Here is a 12,943-nt window from a genome sequence, read left to right on the forward strand (position 1 = left end):
GGACAGGTTCAGGGCTATGTGTACTTGTTGTAATCAAGATAGAGCTTCCCAAACTTGCTACTGCATCACATGAAACATCATCAACTGTTAAATATGCATATATTCCAATACAAACTTTACACAAATCTCCTATAGTGCATGTACAACTAGAAATTTCAGAAAAATTAGTACAAAACTCTTCAGTTAAAACATCAATAATATCTATATGAAATGCACTATACAATATGATGGATGCTTCATGGCCTCAAAGATGTTGAACTGCACAACATCATCTCCAAACTCCATGGATAGAATTCCTGAGTGCACATCAATCTTTGTCCTTGCTGTTTTCAGGAAAGGTCTATCAAGGATCAGTGTAGGCATGCTAGACTCTTCTACCATGTCCAGAATGTAGATATCTGCAAGAAATATCAGCTTATCCACTAGCACGTTTTCTACTACTCCAGCAAGAAATGCAGTGCTCCTATTTACCAATTGAATAAGTACACCACTTTGCTTAAGAGGGCCGAAGTTCAAAGACCTGTAGATTGATGTAGGCATCACATTTATGGAAGCACCAAGATTAAGTAATGCATTGCTGAAGGTGGAATTTCCAATAGTGTAAGGGACAGTAAAAGTGTCACGATCTTTGCACTTCTGCGGCATATTGGGCTGTATGAGAGCTGACACGTTCCTCCCCATGCTGACTCTTTCACCTCCTTTCAGTCTCCTCTTGTTAGTACACAACTCTTTAAGGAATGCATATTTTAGAATTCGTTTAATCGCATCCAACAGTGGAATGTTCATTTATACTTTTTTAAATGTCTCAAAAAGCTCCTTATCAAAGTCTGTTGGTGGTCTTGGCTTCGCCACTCTGTTCGAAAAGGGAAGGGGTGGTTTCTGCACAATTTTTGAACTTCTAGGGGCAATTTGTTACTATGTGTTTTGCTGCTTCTCTGCCTCCACATCATCTTGTACCTCTTCATCTTTCTGGTTGCTTGACAGCTCCTTTCCACTCCTCAATATTATGGCACTCACATTTCTAGAATTAACCTCTGGTTGAGAAGGAAGTTGTCCAGAATCTTGAGACTTAAAGTTGTTTACAGTGGTAGCAAGTTGGCCAATTTGTATCTGCAGGTCTTGAATGGAGGCATTGACATTCTGTTGGAATTGTAGATTGCTCTTGACCATTTGTTTAACCAAATCCTCCAACGAAAGCTCAGAATTTTGATGTGTTTGCTGCTGTCTCATAAGGGGTAGTCTATAGCCATTACTTGCTTAGCTAATCTGTTGTTGCTGCTGTTCAGAGGTACCATATCTCATATTTTGATGATCATTGAAGGCAGGATTATGAGATTGGTACTAGAACCTGTATGGTTGTTGTTGTCTTTGAGGTTGTTGGAAATTCGAAGCTCTGTATTGGTCTTGTCTTCCACTAAAAACGTTGTGGACAGAGGCTTGTTAGCTACCCTCATGCAGCGAAGGACAATAATCTGAGGTATGCTTTATGGAGGAACAAATATGACAGTTTCTGGTCACCCCTCCTTGTGGAATAGTTTGCTACGCAACAGCTAGCTGTCTCACGAAAGTAGTAGGCTCCTCAATTCTGCTCTTAAGTCTGTTAGAATTTGCTGCCATATGGTTTGGTTGCTGTATATTATGTACCTCTCTCATTGGTGTCATAGCTCTTGTATTAAACTGTTGAGAGTTCTCTGCCATGTTGTCAATTACTACTCTGGCTACAGATGGTGTCTTGTCCATGAGAGTTCCATCGCTTGCTGCATCAAGCATACTCCTCTCCATTGGAGTAAGGTCTTCATAGAAGTACTGAATAAGCAGCTGGTCACTGATTTAATGGTGTGGACAGGTTACACATAGCTTCTTGAATTTGTTCCAGTACTCATAAAGGCTTTCTTAGCTGAACTGTCTGATGCCACTAATCTCTTTTCTGATTGTGGCTGCTCTGGAAGCAGGGAAAAACTTCTCCAAGAACATCCTCTTCATGTCTATCCAGCAAGTGACAGACCCTGGCTGCAAGTAATATAGTCAATCTTTTGCTGCACTATCCAAGGAGAATGGACAAGCCTTTAGCTTGATGTGGTCTTCTGGAACTCCTTGAGGACTGATGTTGAGTAGACTATGTGAAACTCCTTCAAATGCTTATGAGAGTCCTCACTTGCACTACCATTAAACTTAAGCAACAAATGGATTAGACTAGATTTTAACTCAGAGCATCTACATCAGGATATCAGATGCCTAAGGGTTGGTATGTGATATTTGGTACAGCCAATTCTTTAAGAGCCCTTTCGTGTTGATTATTAGCCATAATATCAGAATGCACAGATATACTATCAGAATTATCACAATTAGAATGCTCACAATTAGAGTGCACACCAACACTATCAAGGGTATCACTACAATGACTATGCACAGTACCTTCCAATTTAAGTCTATTCAACATGTTCCAAGTGCGTTCAATCTTAAGATCAAATGCGACTAATTGACCAAAATTGGTTCTAGTCATGTACCAAGAAGCATATCGATCGAAGTCAACAACATCGACAAAGTCAAAGTCAACCTAATTGCGCTATTTTCTATTTTTAATATTTTTATTTTTTTTAAAAATTATTTTTTTGTGATTTTTTCCTATCCTAAATAAAAAATAAAATAAAAATTTAAAAAACCAAGAAGCATATCGATCGAAGTCAACAACATCGACAAAGTCAAAGTCAACCTCATTGCGCTATTTTCTATTTTTAATATTTTTATTTTTTAAAAAAATTATTTTTTTTGTGATTTTTTCCTGTCCTAAATCAAAAATAAAATAAAAATTTTAAAAATATCAAAAATAAAATAAAAATTTAAAAAATATCAAAAATAAAATAAAAATAAAAATAAATTTAGAAAATTGTTCTACATAATGGAATTTGTGATTTTGAGCAGCATCGCGAGTAAAATAAATAATATAATATCAATAATTTCCATAACTCATAAAATAATAATAAAAAAATGTAGCGAGATAATAAAAGAATATGCTTCCATTGTTCTATTACGGTTCCTAGAATTCTAACCTAATGATTTAAGACATACATTCTTACCTTGGGTAGTTTGTAAGCCTAAAGATTAAAGGTCACTAGAGCTAAAATTCATTTCATAAAGTCATCCTCAATCAGTAGGTAGTCTACTAGATGTAGAGACTTAATAGATAAGCTTTAGCTGAAGTCCTCTAAACCTAAAGTTTACTCATACTTCAATATAGGGTCTCGCTCATGTTATGCATGATTAGTAGTGTGTGAGAGAACAAACAAACTTTATACAAATCACATAATAAAAATGTGCAACGAAAAAAATAAAAATAAAAATCAACCAAATAAATTACAATAGAAAATGCGATAAAAATAGAAATAGAAATTATTTTTAATTTATTTTTAAATTTTTTAAAAAAATATTAATTAAATTTTATTTTCAAAATTTTTTTAAAATAAAAAAAATTCAAAGTTTAAATTTAAATTAGCAAATTGGTTAGATAATTTTTTTTTAATTTAAATTTAAAAGTAATCTATCTAAAAAAAATAATCCTATCTTTAAACCAAAAACAAACCAAATCAAATCTTAACAATAATTTAAAATTTAAATTTAAAAATAATTTAAAATTAAAAATTAAAAATAATTTAAAATTTAAAATTAACTTATTTTTTAAAATCAAATCTAAACTAAACCTGAAGTTTGATCCTTATTCGCTGCTCCTCATCTCTGCAAAATCTATCTAAAATCTCTGCAAATCACGTAATTCTGCAACAATACGCTGTTAATTTAATCTTTAAAAATATAAAATCTGAATCTAAAATTTAAAATTCAAAATTTTAAAAAAATCTAAAATTCAAAATGCACTAAAATAGCAAAATTTAATGAAACAAAAACAAATTGATGAAAATTTAAATTAAACACACCCTACAAAATGAACAAATAAGAATATCAAATTGCGGCAATAAAGACAGAAATGAAACAAAGACGAAAACAAAATTACGAATTAGAAAGTGAAAATGCAATAATGAACTCTAAAACGAATCAAAACTGATAACGCGTCCTCGGCAATGACGCCAATTTGATAGACAATGCCGAGTCACTATCAAAACAACTAAGTTTTCTAAAAGCTTTGTAGTATAGAGTCAAACCTAGGTCGATTCACGGAGACACATTTTCAATCAAATTCAATTTTAGGTTTTGTTTTAAAGAATACAAATAAGATTTTTGAGGGTTTTGAAAATTGTAAATTAATTACATTAAATTACAAACAGAATTAAAGTGAATAAAAATGAATTAAAAAACATCAATGCACATAATACCAATTGGGTGTAACTCTGACTATCACAGTATCTAAAGATTTAAATCCGCGTTCGAATAATCACCCAATTCAATTATTAATTCAATTAAATATCCTAATTGAATAAAGTTACGAATTAAATCAAATAATTATTTAATTTAATCCACATTAATTATCAAATCAGAGCATCAATCGAGTCCTAATTTGAATTTTAACAACAAAAAAGTCAATTACGATCGTAATACACAATTCTGAGATTAGAGAGAAAAGAGAACAAACTCGGAACAATTTAGCGCAGAACTCAAGTTAGAATTATGACGTTTGGATTCCACAAATTGAACAAGAGATTTAGTCTTCCATCGAAACGCTTATGCCATGCACAAATGAGAAAAGAACAAGAGAGTTCAAGAGAAAGTAAAAACAAAGATTCTTATTTCGACCATGTCTCAAAATCTCAAAGTGTTTTTTCACCCTCCAATTCAGAACCTTATTAATCTATTTATAGGTTCTGATTAGAGTAAATTAAGTGGCCAAAATGCGGGCCTCAATAATATCTAAAAGCCCAAATACAATTATTAAATAACAATGGTCTAAATGCAATCCCGCAACAATATTCAGCAAATCTACCTCAACTTCAAAAATCATAAAAAATTGAAAACAACTCCAAATCTAGTGATCCATATATGCATTTTGAAGCTGGATGTGTAGAATCCAATGCAACTGAAATAAGCTAAAAATGATATCTATAGAAAAAGTTATGGCCAAAAGAGTAGTCAGAGGTCAGAATAACCAAAAATATAAAATTAAAGCATTTATTTGTAACAAGCCAATTTATTCAAATAACTAGAAAATGCTAAAAAATCTAAAAATAAAGTATATGAAAAATGTTTATTAATCAAAATAAAACTATAAATATAAAGCTAAAATATGTCACATCAGAAAGCAATGTGTATATAATAGAAAATTTTATGGTAATTACTCTTGAAAATAAGATGCGAACCACCAAATACAAATGAAAGTTGAATTTGATGGCAGCCATCAAAGTTTCAGAAGTCAAATATGACAGCATCTCTTTTAACTGTTTTAATTTTGTTCCATTCTAAAAAATTTTAAGTGGCTAGATGAACTATATCTAATTGGTGGGGGTTTTTTTTTTCTAATTTTAATTTCTTTCATATTTATCCATGTATGCTACTTTATTATTTTAAAATAATGTTTGACATATGTTCAATTAGATGTCATTGGTCATGTGGTTGAGAAAGATAATCTCAAAGACGTAAAAAAAATGGAAAGAAAAGTAAACATATTGATTTGATTCTTGAATACTTGAAGTGAGTATTATTTTATAACATATTTTAATCCCTTTCATTACTTTATATTAATTAAGGTTATATTATATTGAATTTGTTTCGTAAGAATCAGAGAATTGTTTGCATTTTATGGGAGAAGTTTGTTGATCAAATGGTCAAGTTTCTAAAGAATGAAAATTCTAATGCTTTACATATTATGGTTATTCAATTATGTAAAATGAAAACATTTGGTGGTATGGTTCTTTATCTATATTGAACTCTTTATAATTATGTGATAGTTATTATTATCAACAAATTATATTTCATGGTTGGTTCAGAAACTTTAGGCATATCAAATGCTTATAATGAGGCAAAGTTGTATATCAATCCTAATATAAAAGAGGCTATTAATTACAAAAATGAGTAAGTATTTTAATTATTTTTTATTTATAGAGACATCATTATGTTTTGTATAATGTTTTCTATTTTTTTTTTAACTTATAAGCTATCCAATTTGTGGCATAGGATGAATGTGAATGATGCAAGTATAAGTCAGATGTTTGGGTACTCTTTTATTTTAATGGAAGATGATTTGCTTTAAGCTTAAAGCATGACCATAAATGAAATAATTGAGACAAATTATGTATGTTTTGTATTAAAATAATGAAATGAAATGCAGATAATTATTTTTGACATCTATATGCCAATTTGGTTTGGTACAATGTTAAGAGACTTGTTGATAGTGTTGATCTAATTGACCAATTTAAGTCATTGCACGTTATTGAGTGATATCTTTAAAATTATTAATGATTGAAATAAAGGTGTCAAATTTTAATTTCAAAATAAAATAATTAAATATTGCATATTAGTGGAACGATGATGAAGTAGAAGGAGATTCAGAGAACACTTTGTCAACTTAAATTGTTGACAATTTGAAGGTTATAATTTGTTTTGAATAAATTCAATCGTCTTCAAATTGAAATGAAATTTCAATCCATAAATTTATTTATTGTCAAATCTCTAAAAAAAATTGTATTATGTTTGATGCATGAAGACTTTAAATGAAGGTGCTGGCTTAACCATGAACAATGTTGAAGATAAGCAAATAATTGATATTACGAAGGTAGTAAATGAATTGACTTTAAATGAGTAATATTTTAAAAGTATTGGTTTAAATGTTGATTATAATTTAAATTGTGTTAGGATTCCAAAATAGTTTCTATTAAAGTAGCTCCTGGTACCAAGCAATCCTGTAAGATGAAATTGAATGAGGATAAAATGAGTCTATCAGTTGTTGAGGAGTCACAAATACAAGGTTTAAGGACTAAGCCTTTAAAGAATGTCATCGTTAAGAAGGAATTAAATGTTTAATTTCCATGGATTTAATTTCCTTTTTATTTATATGTGACTTTTTTTTTTGTTTTTTGAAGTTTAGTTATAAAGTTATTTGCTAATATTTTAATATATCTGAACCATGGTACTCTCTACCAACGTTACGTGAGTGGAGAAGATTTTGAAGATATAAATTTAACTTTTAAGTTCTTTTAAAAAAATTCTTAGCACATTTTAATTTAAGTCCTTCATTATCATTGTGAAATACATTCCTTATATTAGTCAGGTTATATTATTGTGATTAACATATTTATCTTTTTTTTTTTTGTAACTTTAGTATTAATATATTAATACATTTATTCTTACAAAGTTTAAGGTCATTTTGAATGATTTAATTCAAATCAGTTAAATGCATTTATTTCTAATTAACAATTTTGATATATTTAAGAGGTGCATCATTTGCGACATCTCTTTTCTAATTAGAAGTTAAATGTAATTTTAAATTTTAATATTAATAATTTACTTTATATTTTATTCTTAAAAACTAATAATTTGCATATGAAAATTTATTTATCATATTTTTCAATCTATTTATATTTGATATTATTCAATATAATATAATAATATTATTATTATATATTTTTTATATTTAAATTATAATTTTTTATTTTAAAATAAAATAATTTAATATACAATAAACAAATTTCTGTGACATGTAAATATATTTACAAATTTATAATTAAATTATTATTAATAACATTTATAATGTTTAAAGTCATATATAAATTATTTTTAACTGTTATATTTATTTTTATATATAATTTATTGTAAAAAATAATCAAAATTTTTATTTAATATTTTTTATGTTTCTGTTATATTAAAAATAATTAATTTTATTATATATATATATATATATATATATATATATATATAAATCTGTGCAACGCACGAAAATATTTTTACTAAACATAAAAGAATTAATATATTTTTATTTTTAAATTGTGTGTTATATAATTTTGTAAGATAAGATATGTTTTTAATATTTATAAATATAGTTAATATTTATTTTATTCTTTCAATAGTTTTAATCTTACAAAATATATTTTTCGTATATCGTAAGTCTTAATGCAATATATGAAATATTTTATATTTTATATTTTAAAATAACATGTTAAGCAATAAATATATAATTTAATAATAAGAGTTTAAATTATAATACATGACAGTAGTTTTGGAAACACAAAATAAACTTATTTAATAAAAGAATTAATATTTTTATTCTTAAATTGTGTGTTATATAATTTTATAAGATAAAATAAGATATATAATTTTACTTTTTCAATAATTTTTATCTTAAAAAATTTTAAATATATTAAAATTTATTTATTTTATTATGGATCTTTATGTTGTGGTATGTATGTATACATGTTACATTATTACAAATTAATTATAAGATAATTTTTAAACTTTATAGAATTAAATTTATAAACTTATAAATTAAAATAATATTTGAGTTTAATTCTTTTCCTTTTAAAGTTAATTTACAAATATTTAAAAATATTTGACCGAAATCGAAGGCTTACTCAACTATGAAAATATAAAAATATCAATCTAATTAGGATTTGCAAAATGAGATCTTGAATAAATATTGTGATAAAGGGAATTTGAGCACCAACACTTCATTTATTACTTGTGAAAGGGTACCATGATTTTCACAATTGCTACTCCAACATCTGTTGTAGGTTGTTGGCGAGTCTTGATGTCGCTCTATGTACATAACATGTGGAGGGATTTGGTCCTCTAAATAGTTCACACATAGCTATCCACAAGCATCTCTCCAAACACACCACCAATGTAGCATCGGGTTGTAAGGCTCTCATAAATGGAGGATCCCACTACGATGTGCCCTCTATTAGGCTCCTAAAGCTCACAACCAAAGCTAGTGCATGTAACCAAAAACATATGATTGACCTTGCTTATTCATCTTCAATGCACCACATTTAGTATGAATAAATCAACTATTAATGTGATTGCTCAATATGTAAGGGCTTTGAGTATTGGGTTTCTAATTTTGTTGGCTTTCAACTAACGCAATTGAAAGTCATTCGCTCCTATAAGGTGTCACCAACATATGCTATGAACAACATATTAGGCATGTCAATAAGAGACCTCTAGTACCCCAATGACTACCAACCAACCCTATGATCACAATTCTCAAATGAATGTTGATCTCTGTCCATGTCAACTTCTTTCACTGAAAAAATTTATTTCTCAATTTTAATTGTTAATAGAATCTTGTATGCGAGAATACATAAAGATTATTATCTTACTCTTGACTGTAAAAAGTGAAGAAAAAAAAATTACGTTGAGACATGCATGACGAGGAGAGAAAAAGATAAATTGTATATATTTATATAAATTTTGTAATAAATAAATAAAGTTTATATATTTACACACGGGTCAGTTTTTTAGGATTAATTTATGAGTATTACTTCATAATTTTTTTAAATTCTTACATGATAACAGTGTATAGTGTCAAAGAAAAAGCTAAATGTGTTGTATAGTGTTAAAAGTACGTAAAAGAATTAATCTTCAGATATAATTTATCTGTATTAATTTTAAAATAACAGTGTTTTAAAATTATTTTTAAACGGAAGTATGTTTAACATTATTCTCAAACGATATTGATTTTAAGATTATTATTTTTTACTATGTTAAAAAAAATTTATATTATATATTTATTTTTAAAATTGATTAAAATTTTAAAAAAATTATATAGTATATTTTTAATTACTTATTTTAAAAATATAAATTTAATTTAATGATACTTGTTGAATTAAAAAAATCATTAATTCTTTTAATATGTAGAATAAGAATTTTCTCATATGTGAATGGATTGACTAATAGCTGCTTGACTAGCAAGCACACGTTTGAACCGAAGAATTGTTGATGAAGGAAGAAAAGTTGTTTACTCTTTCTGAAAAATAAAATAAAACAAAATTATTTATTTTAGAAATAAAAAATATTATACTTTTTTAAATTAATGTAATTTTTAATATTTTAAAAATTAAAAAATATTTATATTTTTTAAAATAAATTATTAAATTTACTATTTATAAAATTAACAATAATTTTTATTTTACATATAAAAAATATAAAACATTATCTTAATTTATAAAACATCTTAAAATTATTTAAAAATAGACTGAACTCCTCGGAGCAACACGTGTACCGCCAAATAATCAATTAGTTTGGTCTCCTCTACCGCTCAATTTTGATAAGGAATGATGACACTGATAGTCAAGTTTGGCCTTCTTCGCGTTCCGAACTTATGCTAAAGGCCAATAAATGTATTTTTCTTTTTCATAATTGAAGAGTATTTTTTTATAGTAATTTTTATTTTAAATTTATTATTTTATTTTAAATTAAGTATTCTCGTTGTATTCCTCTTATTCAAATTTTTAAATATTTAATCTTTAAAAAATTAAAGATTTAGTGTAAATTTATAACAGAAAATTATTTTAAAAGTTCGAAAGTTTAAAATTTGAAAAAATGGTGAAGAAATAATTTAGGATTTAAAGAAAATTTGAGATTTTTTTATATTAGATACATGATTTTGTTAACCTCATGCTTTAAGCATGTAAGAGTATAAGTACTGTTTTTAATAAAGTTTTAATATTATTATTTGTTTAAATTTAATCCTAAAGTTTAAATTTAATGTTTTGTCAAATAAAATATAATATTCTGATCGGCAGGAGTGAAAGAGGTCTTAAAAAAATTTAAATTGTTTGTCAGTTTTAGAAAATAAAAAGCAATGTGTATTTTATTACTTTCTTAGGTAAAATACAAAAATTCCATTTTTAATTATCTTCTTTATTTTATTTAAATTATAAAATAAAGTTGATTTTTATATATATAACTGATGTTTTAATTTTGTTTCGTTTTCGTGGTGTTTTCATGAAGTGATTGAGAGAGCATAAATAGTTCTTGAGTTTTTTAATACTTTATAAAGGATAACTAAGTCAACACAGTTATTTTTTAATAAATTTGTTTATCATTTGAATCAATGAGTATTTAAAATACTGAAAAAAATGAATATTTTGAAACAAAAATATCATATCGTTAAATTTGTATGATTATAGTTTTCATCAAAAGATCCTGTAACAATACAATTATATTTTCATTTAAAAGAACTATTATGATAGTTTATGCAGATACCCATGGTCTACACTTTTAAGTTAAAATTTATTCCTTTTAAACTGAGTTAATATCTTCATCTACTTTTCTTAAGAAATAATAAATTTGATTTTTACTTTCTCCTCTTGAAAATTTCATATTTTAATTTTTCAATTAAATATGCATTTTCATTCATTTTTATTTTTAATTTTATTTCTAATTTTTTTATAACTATAAAATATTCATCCATCAATAGAAATTCATGAAAAATTAATAAGTATATTGATAAATGATAGTCTTTGAAAAAAGTATAATTTAAGCAAATTTTTAAGAAAAAAATCAGTATAAAATATAAATAAAATTTATTTTATAAATTAGAAATAACTTATATATTTTAAATTTTTTTAAAAAATTATCTAAAATAAGAACGATTTCAATCAAAACTTATTCCGACCTTGATTTATTTTTAAAAAATAAAATAAAATAGTGTCTCTTTCTTATAAGAGTAATTATTTAAATCAGTTTCTAAAAATTTTGGTAGACCTAATTTAATTCTTAAAAATTAAAATTGCTAAATAATTCTCAAAAGTTTCTTTCATTAAATAAGTTACTTTTCCTTTTTTTGGTTTAAACTACATATATTTTTTATTGGATAATTTTATTCAAGTTGGACATGACTACAAGTTACTCTTGTGTTTTATTTAATTTAATAGAATTATTAACCTAATTTATTAACTAGGTGGATGACACATGTGATTTTCATTCTATAAAAAAAATTTGTAAAATTTTTTCTAAAATTAAATTGATATCTGAAAAAAAAAATTACTACAGTCGATTTATGTATATTTTTAATAATAAAACCAATTTTTAAAGACTAATTTAACTTTAAAATGTTTTTAAATATTAACCTCAGTTACTCAAAAAGAAACATCTTAATAAAAAGATTAGTATGTCTCAAAAAGAAATTTTTAAAAATTGTTTAATGATTTTTATTTTTAAAAAACTAAATTAAATTTCATGAATTTCTTTCTAAATCTTTATAAATATTTTTTTTTTTTGGTTTTTGAGTTTATTGAGGTCAAGTTTCATCTTAAAAAAAAATATTACAAACACTTTTTTCAATACATTTTTAATTATTAATTAAAAATTATTGAAAACTATAGAAATAGAAAAAAGAAATATTGATTTATAAGTCATAAAGAGTAAGACTCAAGATAACTTTTATAATTTTTAATAAATTTTAATTAATAAATAAAAGTATATTAAAATAAATGTATTACAAAGTGTGTGTTAGCATAACTAAATTTGCAAGACTTCGAAATTTATTCAAATTTAAAATTTAAAATGAGTGTAGCTTATTTATTTGATATGAATTATGTTTTTTAAGTTTATTTAAAAATTCAATATAACTTGTAAATTATTTAAAGTTTTATTTTATAACAAGGTACAACAAATTTTGCCACCTTTACTTGTTGACACTGCCACCATCTGTTTCTTATTGGCCACGACCATGAGCTCTCATTGCAATCATCGAGTTTTCACCTTTAGTAAATTTGCTGATAAAACGACACTATTAGCAATGGAGTCCCTTAGTTTGCTCGGCTTTGACTCCAGCATTGAGTGTTACATGCTAATCCGAATCGCCATTTTGCACGATGCATATTGCGTTTGAAGTATACTTGCACAAAACATTTTCTTATTCCATTTTAGAATCTACTTTTAATGACTATTTCTTTTAGCACTAGCATTAAGCAAAATCAATCAAGTTTAATTGTACGATTTTTGAAAAATTATTTGCTCGTGTCTGGTTTATATTATTTTGAGAAATTTTATTGAATATTAC

This window comes from Abrus precatorius, unplaced genomic scaffold (genome assembly GCF_003935025.1).
Source record: "Abrus precatorius isolate BTA unplaced genomic scaffold, Abrus_2018 Scaffold2, whole genome shotgun sequence".
In the NCBI taxonomy this organism is placed as follows: Eukaryota; Viridiplantae; Streptophyta; class Magnoliopsida; order Fabales; family Fabaceae; genus Abrus; species Abrus precatorius.